Source organism: Drosophila elegans, unplaced genomic scaffold (assembly GCF_018152505.1).
Source record: "Drosophila elegans isolate 14027-0461.03 unplaced genomic scaffold, ASM1815250v1 contig_149, whole genome shotgun sequence".
Classification (NCBI taxonomy): Eukaryota; Metazoa; Arthropoda; class Insecta; order Diptera; family Drosophilidae; genus Drosophila; species Drosophila elegans.
Window position 1 is genome coordinate 2,050,465 of NW_024545513.1, and position 16,068 is coordinate 2,066,532.

At 34.8% G+C, this 16,068-nt stretch overlaps 1 protein-coding gene across 4 annotated transcripts in view; it reads left to right on the forward strand.

Moving 5' to 3' along the window:
- Positions 1-16,068, forward strand: part of LOC108137335 (carbonic anhydrase-related protein 10) — an 82,610-nt gene that overhangs the window by 15,774 nt on the left and 50,768 nt on the right. The window contains exon 1 of one of the 4 annotated variants that reach the window (XM_017258967.2): positions 5,974-6,088. The exons of the other annotated variants lie outside the window; for them this stretch is intronic. The gene's annotated coding sequence lies outside the window, so the exon portion shown is untranslated. Of the gene's footprint in view, positions 1-5,973; positions 6,089-16,068 lie in introns of those variants that run through there. 4 annotated transcript variants of the gene reach the window in all.

A 16,068-nucleotide genomic window follows, 5' to 3' on the forward strand; every position in this document is an offset into this window, starting at 1 on the left:
GGCCAGACAAAAAGGCAATTAACAAAGATTTTGTGGCCAATAGTTGTCAACAGATTGTTTAATTTGTGCCGAGTGGGCCAACAACAAGAGCAGCAAAGCAGCAAAGCAGCAGACCAGCCCACTGACCAAATGACCAACTAACCAAACACATGCTGCGACACAGACAATATAATGTCATATTTAACACACACACACAGTCCTTGCGCTTCTTGCTCTTCTGCTTACGTCCCTGATTGGGGGTTGGCTTATATTAAAGATATCCATAAAGTAATTTAAAATATATTCTCCTTCATCGTGGCTTAAAATAGCTTAATTTCAGAAAAATATAGCTTAGCAAAGGAAAACAAACACAAGTGAAAAGTGCTTATATAAGCTGATGGAAGAATAATATTTACCATACCTTTCAAAACTTTTAAAATTTGTATTGTTGAAATATGGGTATCTCATATAAGATCTTAGCTAGCTCTATAACTGACATTTACAACAAATTTAAAATTACTATAGATTTAACCTAAATAAATATATTTTATAAATTGGAAATGATAAGAATATCATTTAATTATTTTACAAGTATCTAATTTGCTGTTTTATTTTATAACACTGTTTATCTTATAGTGTCAGTGTCTTTTACTAGTAACAAGTGAAGCTGCTTGTCATGTGAAAACTCGTAGCTGAGAAAATTCAAGATAAAGTAAATTGACTCTCGGCGTTTTGTTTTTCTTTTGAGAAAAGTTTAAGGAATTCTTAAATATCATCAAATATATCTAGTTAAATACTTTAATTATTTGTTTATTTATAAAAATCGTATCAAGTTTGCGATAATTTATTTAAAAAGCTTAGTATCTTAGAATCTTTCGAGATCCGGCTCGAAGGACCAAATGTTTTTGAAGCGGGAATTCTCGAAACAAGTTTCCTTGAGTTCTTTGAGCCATTGGGCTGTTACTGGAATATTCAGAATTGAGTAAATTGACCCTCGTGGGTGACTCAATGGGAGTTTTGTTGTTGTTTCCGGGGCTAACCAAGCCCGTCTAACCCCCCTTCAAACTCGCTGCACTTGGCAAAGTTTTGGGCCAGAAAGCCGCACCAAAAGTGGCCCCTTTGCAGGCCCCACCACCCATCGAAGTGCATGTCAATATATGTATATATGCTTACATAGTATATATATATATGTATATATATATAGAAAGAGTGTCAAGTCGGAGACATGCATAACTGTATAGATATGGACAAAGATTGTGAAGTTCGTTGCTGTTCTGTTTCAGTTTCGGTTTCAGTTTCGGTTTCAGCCTGAGCATATGTCTTAATTTTTGACCGAAGTTTGCTAAAAACCCCCCTATTTTCCGTCCGAGCCACTGCTGCCATTCTGTTGTAGTTGCCGTTGTTGTTGGTGTTTGAAATAAACTTTAATGAGTTTTCTGCTTTTCAGCCACAAAAACCACTTAACCGGCACATATGCAAGCAAGAGGGTCGGGGAAAAAAACGGGAGGCGAACCGAAGCAGCCAGGGAAGCTGCAGAAACTTTAGCTGGCTGCGAACATTTTTGGCCAGCCAAGTTAACATTTGGGGCTTTAAATATATATATGCAGATGTACATATATATTCGTATATATATCTATATACATACAAGCAATGACCAGCGGCTGGAAAAATGAACAGAAAAAAGGCGGCTGCTAAAAATTTGAGCGCATGTAAATTTTTGTGGGGCAGGAAAAACCGGGGCAAAAGGATTGCGGTAGAGGACTGACTGCCCAACCGACATTTATGGCCGGCAAATTTCCCGCTTAGTGCTAACCAATCAAGTGTGGCAAGTGCAGTTCCATTTTCTGGGCCAGCAGTTCTCAAACTCTGAACTCTGAACCCTGAACCCAATCTCAATCCCAATCTCAATTCCGACCTGTCGCTCCAGCTGCCGCTTTGTGAATTTAATTTGTGACGAACGACAACATGTCGTATGAGTAATGCATGCACTTTCAGGCCCCAGTCTCTTGTACTTTTTTGCTGTTAACCAGCTGAATTCAAATGTTTCTCGGCTAATAAAAAGGTCATTCACTGTGTGCAGAAAAGGCGGTTGGGGGCGTGGCAGGTCAGCATTGTCAAAGTTTTATGAGCGGTCAAGCTCGCGCATTTCAAGCGTCTTTCGCTTAATTACATTTGCAGCACATTCAGTTTTGGCTAGTTGAATACCCTGAAAATAGAAGGACTATTTGGTTTGGTCGAAGTATTGTGATAATTAATATTTAAATACTTTAAATACTTACCAACTAAGAATGTACAAGATGTTTTTTAAAATATATGTAAAGACATCGTTTATTCTTTTCATTTTTTTATATTTTTAAATGCTTGCTTAAATTTGATTTACATTTTTAAATAAATATATTTTTCAGTAGAAATAATTTCTTATAGAAATATAGAATAATACTTTCAAATTTCATGCTTAAATTTAATTAACACTTTGATCAATTATATATTTCATAGGACATAATTTATTTTACTTTAATCATTTCAACTATATGCTTCCGCTGTAGGGTATATTAAGTCTTTGTGGCAAAATCAGATGCCATTTTTTGCTGGCCAGTTTCATAACTCTCTCAATATGTGGCTGGGTGCCCCGAAAGTCGCCGCATGGCAGACCATGTACAGACATCTGTCGGCGGTGGTGGTGGTCATTTCCTCATGGCCAGTCCCTGCCGCCGCGGTGCCCCTGATTTTTCGCAGTGTTGGTCCTGCAATTACTTTGCGGCCAAAGCCAAAAACTAGATGTGGACGCGACGCAGCTGCCGTTAGCATAAAGTAATCAAAAAAGTTTTGCTTTATTGTGGGGCAGCCCACTCATCATCATCATCACCATTGAAGCTGAAGCCGCTGAAATGCCATACTTTTCTATATCCCCTGTCTATATAATACGTTGTATATATAGCTAATCTTATTATTTTTGTTGCAATGCAACCTTGAGACAGCTAAATGTCCGAATGCAATAAAAATTTGATAACTTTTGTTCACCGATTCCTGGGCTTTTGTCTTGGTTCTCGTTATTTCTCGGCAGCTAAACTTAATTGTACACTGACTGGCAGCGAAGAGGAGGTAAATATAGAGCCAAAGCCAAGGCGACGTATAGAGAGTGCTGGAGCGATTTCGTATTATTCGCACGTAATTCGATGAAATTTTAATAATCCAGCTACGAAGGTAATAAAGAACTTTTGGACATGTGGGCCTGAAGGCCGTTTCCTGTCTCACGTGTGTGCTAGTTTTTAATGGGTAGCGGTGTATGCTGAACGCATTTTTATTAAATTAAATTTTGTCAAATTTTAAGGTTAAAGTTTTTTGAAAATAATAAAATATTTGAGCCTTAACAATTTTTATAAAGTTTTAAAAAGTTTAATTTTCTTATTTTTTTGTTTGACCAATATGTCAATACTTAAATTTACAGTATTTATTGTATTCCTAGTGCAAGAGCTTACAATAAAACTTTAACATTTTAATAATTTAATTCAATTCATTCTCCTAAGTAGTATGATATAAAAATTGCATTCACTCTAAATGGTTTTACCAATACAAAAATATTTTTCATTTATTTTCCTATTTTTATGATATTTAATTGGTCCGATTTAATTAATTTTTTAAATATTAAACCCTTGACTTATGTCGAATTATATTAAAAAAAAAATTGAGAAACAGTTCATTATCATTTTTTTTTATAATTTTTTTTTTTAACATTTTTTAATTTTGTAAAACTAATTTGGAGTTTTTTTTAATACGTTTTTATAATATTCTATTTTGGCTGCCAGGGTATCCACCATTCGAATCTCGCACCTGTTGATGAGCCTGACACCTGCAGGTCGCACCACCCAGCGACTCACCCACTGCCTCACTATTGAACAACTTGATTGGGCTTTTGACTTGATTTCGCATTGATTGCAATTGCAATTTTAGCTTTGCCTGCGCGGATGTGAGTGGGAGTGGGGGCGGGGTGGGGTAAATTAATTAAAATTACTTACCGACTGGCAAACATTTCACTTGATTTCTCTCTTATTGGGCGCCAATTAATTTGCTTAAATTTTCGTGCCAAGCAAAACACGAGCAATGCTAAAAATTTAATTAAAATTGAGCAAACAAACAAACATTCGACGGGGCAGCTAGTTAGAGCAGTTCAGTTTGGTTTGGTTCGCTTCGCTTCGGTTCAGTTCTGTTCAGTTCTGTATGTCCACTTTGTAGCCAGTTTGGTGGGGAATGGGAAAACTCATCCTTCGGCAGGAACAAGTGCAGTGCAAACACATGACGCATACGCCGTGGCGGCCCAAAAAAGCGAATTTCATTTGTGGCAAATGGCAGCAAACTAAATTGCTCAAAAAAGAGCCAACACACACAGGCACACACACAAACACACACACACAAAAACACACACTGAGTGAAACTTAAAAGCATTTCTCTGGCCAAGACTGGCCAGAATCTCGACACTCTACACTCGGCACTCAACACTCCACTTCCTTGGTCTTATTAAAAGTTGCTGGCATTCTTGTGTTTACCTAGCACAAATGTCAAATCAGATGGAAAAATGCGCACGAAATGCAGGCAGAACGGAAGTCAGGACTCCAGAATGCTGGACTCAGGTTGCCGCTGCCAGATACTTTTGCATTCGCAGGATGCGAAAGGAGCTGACAAAATTATACACGCAGTGTCCTAAACTACGTTTTCAATTTAATATTTAGCAGCTTAGGTTCCACTTAGCTAAAAGGGTTGACATTCATTTTTATGATTTAAAATTTAGTATAAAGGATTTTTTTGCAATTTTAAATACCATATTTGTAAATACATGTTTACATTGGTATTTCACTATATGAGGGGATTAAAATATTTTTATTTAATGAAACATTACACCAAAAAAATGGCTTTAATGCTTTGATATTATCAGAGTGCTAATATTAAATACCAGTTTAATAATATATTTATTTTTAATTACCATAAAAACATATTGTTTACTGCATTAAAGTAATTAGAGTTAATCCCTAGACTGACTTTTAAATCGCAAATTAATGAGATATTGATAACACATCGTTTTTAATACACCAAATGTAACAAAAAAATTTAGAAAATTCTTAATTTTAAAAGTAATATACAATTTTTACTTAATAAGCTGATTTAATCTTTTAATTAAGATGTAATTAAAATAAACTATGCGTATATTTTGCAAACTAAATTATAGTTTTCCCCCAGTTTAGCCGAATTTAATTGCAAGGCAATCCGTTGAATGCTTAGCATTTGTTTTGAAAGTCGCATTCGGCTGGCAGTCAATAAAATCAGATCTTCAATGGCACTTGCCAGCATTCCACTTCCACCTGACTATGCTAGGATTCAACGAACTCTTAACACCTTACCTCGTCCTTCGTCCTTAGTCCTTTTCCTCTTTGTTGTTGTTGTGGCAGGATAGCCACGTGTTTCCAGGACTTTTGCTGGAATGTAAACACAAAACGTAAACAAAACTCTCCGAGAAGCCGGCTAAATGAAACTCACCACGAGGAGAGTGATTTCGGTTCGGCTTTTCGCTCGTTTTCGTTCGGCTGGTGTCCTTTCGGTTGTTCGGCATGCCTTCGGCTCGGAACTCAACGAAGGAGCGCAGGCGCCAATGGCCAGTTTTGTAAGCAGGATGCGAGGCCAAGGGCCGCCGTGCTGCTCCACAGCCAACGGCATTGCTGAAGGACCCGATCGAAAGCCGAAGGTCCTTTCGGCTGCCGTTTTTTTTTGCCATCGGAGCCGAGGGCCAAGGACTCGAGTGCGACTTCTTCAGCCACGCAACAGTTTTGTTTGAAGCGTCAACACGTGCGGTAGTCAGTCGTCCTTGGCCCTGTTTCCCTTTTTTGTCACTCGAAAACAAATTAAACCAAATCTCGCAGCGGGAAAAATAAATTGCAAAGTGGAAAGCGAGAGTGGGCTTAAAACAAAAAAAAAAAAAGAAGAATTAAATTAATAAAAACCTATTAAAGCGATTTATTTTTGTTGTTTTTGTTGCGTGCCGCCTTTAACTCAAAATTAAATGAAATAAAAGCCAAGAAGAAAAGAGCAAATCGGGGCGTAGAATTAATCAAATTAAAAGGTAAAGCCAATGAAATTTCCCCAGCAACTAATGAGAGGTTCCCACAGAACACACACAACACAAACCCCAAAAAACACACACACTTTCGGGGGCTTGACTTCTGTCAAAAACAAATTGCAACCGCAACCGAATCAAAGCGAAGCCGTAAACAAACCATGGCCAAAAAAAACGTGGCCCAAATCAACGTAATTTGTGCTCATTATAATCAAACAGGCAAAACAAACTCACTCATGGTTTTTTTTTTGTCCCCTCTCGTCGCCTAGTAATTTTCATTAGCCAGTTTCGAAACGCCCACCTTTCGCTATGCCAGGAAATCGAAGACAAAGCCAAACGCTTGTTGACTAATCGTTTCTCGATTGCGATTTCAAATGGCAACTTCGAGTGCCGGAAACGGAAGTGCAGTCACCAGGGGAATCCCCAAAGATTTCCGTCTTCCAAAGTGTCAGCTTCCAGTGGAGTGCATTTGAAAAGGAGTTTCTAATTTGATATTCATTTTACGCTGTTCCGTAGTTTGTGCATAAAAAAGTTGGGTATTGTTTCAGAAACCAAAATAACGGGGACTCACTTGTGTTTCCAAAATGTTTGTAAAGAGTTTTCCAGCATTTTGTTTGGTTTTTGGGTGGAGTGATTATTTTAAAGTCTTTCTATTTTGAATAGAGTAAAAAAAACAATTCTAATGACTTTAAATTAAGCAGTTAATTGTGATTCTATATTTTAAATCAAATCAAAAAAAAAAAAACATTGACAAAGACTTTAAATTAAGCAGTTTTAAATTCACTTGTAAACCCCCAGTATCACAAAGAAATTAAAATCATAAAAACAAAGTGCTTAAAAAAACAAAATGAACAGTCAAGACAAAAAAATAAGTTTGCCAAGTAAATTAATTAAAAGCTAAATTTAAGTGCACTAAATATTTTTGTTTAGTTTTATTTTTTTTTTACCGTTCTTTTTTTTGGGAATATGCATTTTGTTTAAATAAATTCTCTGTAAAGTTTTGTAAAAGGTTTGTGTTTTTTTTTTGTAAACCTTAAACGTTAATTCCCAATGAATATAATTAAAAAATCGTGAATAATTTGAGTAGCACTGTTAGTTTAGCAAATTGCTGATCTTTCAATAACATCACTTGTAAAATACCCAACTTAACAGCCGTGATTATGTGATATTCCATTTCAAATCTTGATAAGAGCCGACCACTTGAGGGCTAATTGATAATTATTATTAATAAATGAGTGATTTTGATAAGCGGCAGTGCTGATGGCTTTAATAATGGCTTAATTGAGGCGGATTAGTTAACGCGAAGCGATTGTAATCAATGGGAAGCGGACTGCTCGTTATGCGAATATTTGTGGCAAATATATTCCATCAAATTTTCATCAATCAAATGGCCAATTTTTGAGCAAACAACAACAGTCTCTCACACACACACAATTTGGGCATAACAGAAAACAAAACAAGACATTGCACAAATATTTGCAAACAATTTCCCCGAACGGCGTCGCCATCAACATCATCAGTCTGCCGACAATAAAATCAAGCTGGCAATTTATTTGCCCATTTTTCTTTTTTGCATGTTTTTCATGCCGTGTGCCAAAAAATAGCCAAACGAAATCAAAACGAAATTAATAAAAAGAATTTTCATAAAAATTTGTTGCGCACATGCAGAACGAACCGAACGAACGGCTTCTTTTGATTCTGGTTCTGATTTTGAATCTGAATTGCAGTCGCCAATCAAGTTGCATTCAGCCGGAACTCTGAATCGACACAGGCTTAGAGTCCTTTGTTCTGGCTGAGCTACTCCTGCAACAAAATACTGCATTAGTTTGCTATTTCGGAGCCCCATTTCACCAGGTTTATTTGAGTTTTCCAAAAGCCAATGGCTGTGAGTGGTTCGCTTTCGAAAGATTTCAATTTTGCGGGTGCTCTATGAGCTTAAACTTTTAGTTTCTGTCAGGATATTAAATAAATATAAATTAAAAAAAGAAAATTAAAGACAAAAGAGTATTTATTTCAACAAATTAATACAATTTTATAAATCAAAGAGATTTTGTTTCAGGAAACCAAGAAATGTTTTAGATGCAATTCTTTGACGATAAATTTAAGAACTAAATTGAATTATAGGTAAATTTCAGCTTTGAAATGTCATTTATATTTTGCAAACGAATATTAGGCAAAGTTAATATATGTTTTAAAAGCCCAGTTATTTTAAATTAAGAAATACTTGGGATAACTGATTTTTTAAATTAATGCACAGAAGGAAAAAGATTTAAAAATTAATAAATTAATATAAGGATTACAATCCAAGCAATGTTGTTAGTGCAAAGGATATAAATTGGATAATCTATTTTTAAATAAATACACAGAATTAATAATATTTAGTTACCTGATTTTTTAAATTAATGCACAGAAGGAAAAAGATTTAAAAATTAATAAATTAATATAAGGATTACAATCCAAGCAATGTTGTTAGTACAAAGGATATAAATTGGATAATCTATTTTTAAATAAACACACAGAATTAATAATATTTAGTTACCTGTTTTGAATGTTTTGAATAATAATAATAATAAATGTAATTCAATGAGTTCGCTAAAAAACCTTAAAATAATTATTTTTACAAAAATATATTGTTCTGATCTATTGTAATTAGAGAAAAGACAGTAACTGTAACTTAAAATACTGATTTAGAAAACCGTACAATCTGTCGAATATAAAAATGAACTGATTTGATATATGCAACTAAAGAGTAATTTTCAATATTGTTAACAGAAATGCTGTGTGGTATAATATTTAGAAAATGGAAAAGTTACATAGGAATCTCCAATAAGAACTAAAACTTAAATACCAATTTATCAAATGAAAGGAATACAATTTATTTGTTTTCCGTTGCCGTGATTTTATGGGGGACATTACAAATGTCCCCTTTTCTATATTTCTACTTTTTTTGTTGTTTATTTTTGTTTTTTTTTTTTATCCATTTGCGTGTTCATGACGCAACATTTGCGGTTGTTTATGTTTTTGAGGTCGCATATCGTGGTTGGCCAATTGTTATGCGCGTTTCGTTTAATTGCACACACTCACACACACACACAAAAGCCAGTTTTGCGGTGACATCGTCGTCGTCATCGTCCGTTTAGGTGTTAATATTTCAATTAGCAGTCGTTTAGGTTTTACGTATGGCCAGGAATTTCCTCTAATGCTTCACGCAAGTGTTACGCCGAAAGTCGTAACGCACGACATGGCACGCCATTGTGTATAATTATTATTCCCCGTCGTCTTAGTTTTATAACCGATTTTTGCGGCCAAACACTTAACGTTTTCCCCAGATTACAGCACACACATTTTATATTGTGTGCATCATCTGTGCCGATCTGTGACCAAGTGTTAGTAAAACTAGAAGTAGCAGTAGCAGTAGCAGTAGAAGTAGTGGCAAATCCCGTAAAAGACCCGAAAATAAATTGGCGAAGCCAAGCAAACTAGTTTGATCAACTTGGCCGGAAAGAGGGAAGTTCTAAGGCTGCGCTGTCGCAAAAAGTAATTAGTTGTGAAAATCTGAAAAGGCCAAGGAGTAAGGGATTCGGCTTGCAAAAGTTTAACTGCAGATTTCGTTGTGAAATGTTGGCGAAAAATGGAAAAAACATTCATTAATAGACATGGAAAATGTAAGTTTGTCGAAACATACATATAATAGTACAATTACAAATTGTGGATACAGCAAACGAAAAAATGTGGCATATTCTTGTACAAGGTTTCAAATATTAAAAAATATGTTTACACAAAAATTCAAAGGCAATAAAAGAAAATAAACGAATATATAACATTACAACCCTTCTATTAAAATATATTTTAAGAATTAAATAAAAAGTCAAATACAATATTATTATGTCTACATTGATTTCAGTAATATATGTTCGTTAATTTTTTTCCAATAAACAACACACAGTGAACGATGTATTTCCAAAATTCTATTGTAATCTCAGTTTCACCTGAAAATACGATCTCTTTAGGCCGTTATTGCGGACAATGGTCTTCTGGTCGACTAATTGGTAAATGAATTGATTTGAAACTGAAATAATTGCTTGCGGTGCTGGCGAACAAATAAGTTTAAAATGAAATAAAATAAAATAAAATAAAATAAAATAAAATAAAATGAAGCACTTATTTGAACCTTCAAGGAAATCGCCATACATGTGTTTGTATAGCCAGGGCAATGCATTTAATATATTTACACACATATATGTATACTATATATATATGTAGTTGGTAGATTTAAAAACATTTGCTTATCATTTTTATTATGAGTTGTAGGCGGCGGCGGCGGCGGAGGCAGAAAAACTTTTCAATAATGAATATGCAACAGTACTATAAATGGCCAGCGAGAGGTGCTTTCACTCTATGTGTGTGTGTGTGTGTGTGTGTGTCTGTGTGCGTGTGTGTGTGTGTTTTTTTGAACATTTTAATATGCATGGCAGGGCCCGACACATTGCGAAAATGAAAAGAACAAAAGCTGGGGGGCAAAGGGGGGATTTTTGGATCTGAAAAAAAACGCGGGGTGCGGGTGCGGCAATGGAAAAGAAAAACCACCGGCGGCAAACGAAATAAATTTGTCAGCCATTGCAATATTCTTATTCGCGGGCCGCAAATGAAACCGGAATGGAATGGTACGGTATGGAATGGAATGGCTCTGGACCTGGTCAATAAATAAATACGCAAAAGTAAAATATATATACAGCTGCGGTCATAATAATAGTAGAGCGGCAATGTAAAGTGCTCCAAAAATGTACCTTTGGGTCATAGAAAAACGTTCTTAAAGTTTAGTTACTACTAAAAAAATTAAATTTAAAAAACTTTTGATACTGTTAATAGTTCTGTCGTTTTTATATATGCTCCCAAAGTTAGGTCAATAAACATTAAAACTAGCAATAGTTTTATATGAAGTCCATTTTTTTAAATACTCGAGCTAATGATTTTATGTGCACTTTGTGTTGGCATAAACATATCTAAACAATTTTTTAAATCAAAAACATTTTTTTATTTTTATTAATATTAATAAAAAAAAAATTATTTTTCTGAAAAATGTGGATTTACACTTATGCCTACTAAAGTTTAAAGAATTTCATTTCATTTGTATGTACTATATATGAGGGCAGATGAAAATGCAACGCATACAAGGCTGAAATTGTGCATGAAAAATATGAAAAGACATTTTCGGTTAACGTATCGTATCGTAACCCACCCAAACCAGCTTTTCCCCGCGTTTTCCCCTCGTTTTCCCCTCGTTTTCCCCTCGTTTTCCCGCGTTTTCCGAGCCTTTTGCCAAGCTGACAATAAATGTCATTTAGTTGCGGGTAAAAAGGGCTTTCGAGGTGCTGCAGCTGCTCAGCTGCATGGCAATGCCAATAAAATTTATTTAAAGCAAATTAAGGATCCAATGGCCTGCGAATGATTTGTGTTTCTGGATTTCAAAGTACAGAGTACACAGTACAGAGAACAGAGTACAGGAGACCTGCGGCTAATCGGAAACATGCAGATATTCCTAGGGGATTATGTTTCATTTACAAGTTAAGCCCAATTGTCAGTAGTCCGAAATAAAATGTTTTCAATAATTTAGGGCTTTCATCGTCACGTTTTTGTTGTTTTCCGATAATTTGAGGCCAAGCAAAAGGTCAGCATCGAAGCCAGAAAATAAATATCGATTAAAGCGACAAAATTAAAGACCAAATGCTTTTTAAAGCCCCCAATTCAGACAGCCCATATGGACCTGCCTTAAAGCCCAAAATAAAAGCAATGCATTTAAGTCTACCACCATACATCTGCAACATAAAAAAACATCTCAATTATTTATGGAATAAAATGCAGCACACAATTGTGCTTAAACTCTCGTCGCATTTTATATATTGTCGTTGTTCTGGCCCAAAAAGCGACTTATTAAAATTCAAATAAAATGTGTGCCCAATGTGTAAACTGTGTGACAAATGCCTGAAATGCTAGATAAGGCTGCATTCAAATTGCATAATCTGCTGCCATTGTTGTGCGTCTTCAACTTCGTCTTCGCCTTCGTCTACTGGAGTTGCTTTTTCCCAGCAAGTTAATTGAGAAGTGCAGTTTAAATACTGGCCTACACGATAATTGCCCAAGAGGAAAGTGCTCGCAAAAGTTGGCAAATGAATTTCACTTATCACAACTGACTGATCAAATGGAATGCACAGTTTGTTTGTGAAAAATGGAAATTCGAGAAAATAATTCAAACCGAAAGTCGTTCAATAACAAAGATCCTTATTTTTAATTGCTGTTTGTTGCACTTCATGAAAATTCGACCACAATATCCAGGTAGTGTTAAGCTTAAAAATTGGCTATCAAAAAATAGACATTTTTTATTTTTTGGCTATATAATATGCATAGACAACATGTGTGTTTTTTCCAATATTTTATTTGCCTATATTGGCAATACATTTTGAATTATTTAACATATTATATTTCCCCTTGGCTTTGTTTTTTTTATTTTAATCAAAATTGCTTCACATATTTTTTTAAGCATTTTTAAGAATGATTTGTTTTTATGTGTAACTATTTGTGCCTAGTAAAAATTCCCATATTTAATGTTATAATGTTATAAAAAGAACTGTATTTTATATTTGATTATTTAAATTTACTGCATAAATCTTTTCGTTAATTCAAATTAAAATGATTTTATGCATTTTTTTTTGGTATTTTAAAAATGATTTGCTTAAAAAGAATTTTTTTTTGACATTTAATATTTCTACATTTAATTTACAAACACAATAAGATTGTTATTCATTTTTGATAATTTAATTGCTTTTTGATTCCTTCAAAATAAAATGATTAAATGCATTTTTCTTTTGAGTTGACTCATTTGCTCAATAAACCTTTTGTGGTTCCAAATTGCAAAGAATAGTTGTTCTATTTTCAGCAAATTGGCAGTAATCCTTACCTATTTGATTGGTTTTGAATTCCGTAGCCTTGCGATGGCTTCATTAGCTTCGATCGAGGATTAACTCGCATATGCAAACATGTGAAAGCTGGGGGAAATTTTCAATTACGCCCGTGACATGACATAAAACGTAAATTAAGGCAGAAACGTCTAAAACGGAGGGGAAAGACGAGGGGAAAAGGGGGTGTTACGCTTGATTTGCTCTGACATAAGTGGAGGTCCTGTTTGGACTGGTCGCCTTATTGTTACGCCTACAACGAAGCCATTCCGGCATTTCTGGCATTCCAGGCATTCAGCATTCGCCATTTGCTTGCTCGAGGTTTTTCCAGCTCATTCTGCTGTATATAGTGTGTGTAATACTTTGTTTATGGCACGAACTTTATGAATTCTCTAATACATGAAATCAAAACAGCCGAATTAATTAAATAATATAATCAGAGTTACCAGACCAGTCTCAAGTTAACATGTCTGGCACCTCTGCTGGTATTATTATTTTAGCTGATTATTAGTCATTTTTTATTGCCAAAGCGAACAGGAAAACTATTTAACAATAAAACGAAGTAAAGACAATTGCAACTTTTAAGGAATGAGAAGAATTTAATTCAATTGTTTGTTTATTTGTTTTGATCTTGAGTCTTAGCCAATTTTCGTTTGGAATGAAATTCATTTCATGAAATGGCCATCGTATAAACACAGTTAATGTGTATATTGTGTGTGTGTTGGCCAACAGCGACGAGTGCATGTTAAGTGCCTTATTATCCTGTTTATGTAACCGTGCACTTTTGTCCCCGGGAAAAAGCGAAGAGAACCGAAGTCACATGTCCCGCTGCCGCCGTTGTGTTTTCCATTTTCATGTTTTATTCAGGCCTAGTTTACAAATTGTCGCAACGGCTTCTGTAGAACGTGGCCAGCACGAAAAGTATTTTTTGAATACAAATAACTTAAAGCGGACATTGGGACACTCGGACATTCGGACCAAGCTAAATTGCTCAATTCGCCAGAGAACTTGTTGCCTTTATTTTCCGGCCAGCACTTTTCGAGTAAATAATTCCGGAGCCCCCAGAATAGTTTCAAGTTCACTTCGTTCTCGAGGAGAAACTTCAGGCCAACAAAATTGAGGTTTACGAAAATTTCTTGCTGTCTTTCGGCTCCAGAGTTTAAGCTTAATTAAAGTGTCTGCTTTTTACACTTTCTGGAAAGAGAACAAGTTAAGCACATGTTAATAAAACTAACCGGCATTAAATATTTACTCGGATGGCAGGCAATCTCCTGGAAACTGGCAAAAAACATCTCTATTTTTAGACGACGAGAGTGACATGATTAAAACATTTAATTAGCTCAGAAAAAATTTCAAAAAATCTACTTTTTCTTTCCTTTAATAATTATCAACCCTATATTATAATCAAGATATTTAAATTTAACATTTTGAATTGTATAGATTTTTCATTAATAAACCCCTATTTAGATTTTAATAACCATATTAGATTGTTAATAAGTTTTTGCAAATTTTAAATTATTTATTATTTGTATTCATGATTCTGTTTTCTTATTATTTAAATACATATATATCACTGAAAAAAAATATAAAACATTTATTATTTAACTTTTTAAATCTTTTTTACTCTTTTTAACGCTGCAAGTTCAAAAAATAATTATTATTAAGTTTTGCAAAATGTCTATATTTCGAAAGTTAAATAAAATTTAGCATTTTAAGATATGGACTGTGAGTATATTTTTGTATATTGTTAACCAATTGCCAATGGCGCTGATTAGCCCATAAAACATGCAAGAAAAGGACTTTCCCCGTCATATACACAAATTTCTGCCTGTTTTCAAAGGAATTTGCTGTTTAAGAAAAAATTCTTTTGTTATTTCGCAGCCTCTTTGCAAATCCTAGTTTCTTTTGCGGAAATTCGTAATCGTTGATCGATTGAAGTCCTCAGCATTTCCCACTTCGATTAGCAGCTGCTGTAAAGTTTGCCATGACCAAGTTTCTAGGGCCACTGACTACGTTTCTCTACTTTCTGCACTTTCCATCACCCCAGCAAGTGTATTTATCATGATTTAGATCCGGACGTAGAAAAACTTCGTACACTGATATAACAAATGGATTAGTAACAACAAATCCATGACTATGGAATACCAAATTTTATATTTAATAATTTAACTAAATATTAAATAATTATATTTAATATAACGCATTTTAAATTGCATGATTTAATATAAAAATATTTTTATTAGTGTTCAAAATATTATTTTTAAAAAAGTTCCTATTTGATTTAAAAGCATTTTATTTAAGTTAAATGTAGTTCAAATTTAAATAACTTTTGAAAATAGTCAAAGGAAAATTTTAAAAATATCTAAAAAATGGAAAATTGATAACAAAATATTCCTATTTAGTAAGTTTTCTTTAGCAGTGTAGTGTAGCCGGGATATTCCGGGCATTGGCGTTTGCTTGCCTTCGCGCTCTCTCGAGCACTTCAGTGCAGGCTAATTACAAAAAGTGAAAACACAATTCATTTTCCTTGTGGCTTATGCGTTTTTCCTTTGGCCGCCACGCCCACTTTTTCCGTCGTCGCCGCCTTGCAGCGTTATAAAAATGTTTATGGCCGACGTTTGTTGCCATAAAAATGCGAAGTTGTCGGGGCTACCGTTGCGAATGCGATTACTTGACGACCAGAAAGGTCACTCAGCCGTGTCCTTGCTGGCACACCACCACCCACCGCCCAAAAAACACATCCACCACCACCCACACCCATGTGTGTATGTGTGCTGGTATTTATGGCATTGTGTTTGTTAATAACATTTGCAGCGAGTGCATTCCATCTCTGACGTAATGCCCCCAAAGGGCTAAAACACCTCACTTTTGCACCCTGCACCGTTTATGGCCAATACAATTGCCGCCGCATACTCTGTATTATAAAATGGGCGTATGTGCTGGTACCAATTTGTGCTTTCGACCTAATAAACTTTATAAAAATTGCCGCGTTTTCTGTGTTTATGAGGATATAAATAACTCAAATTAAAATTT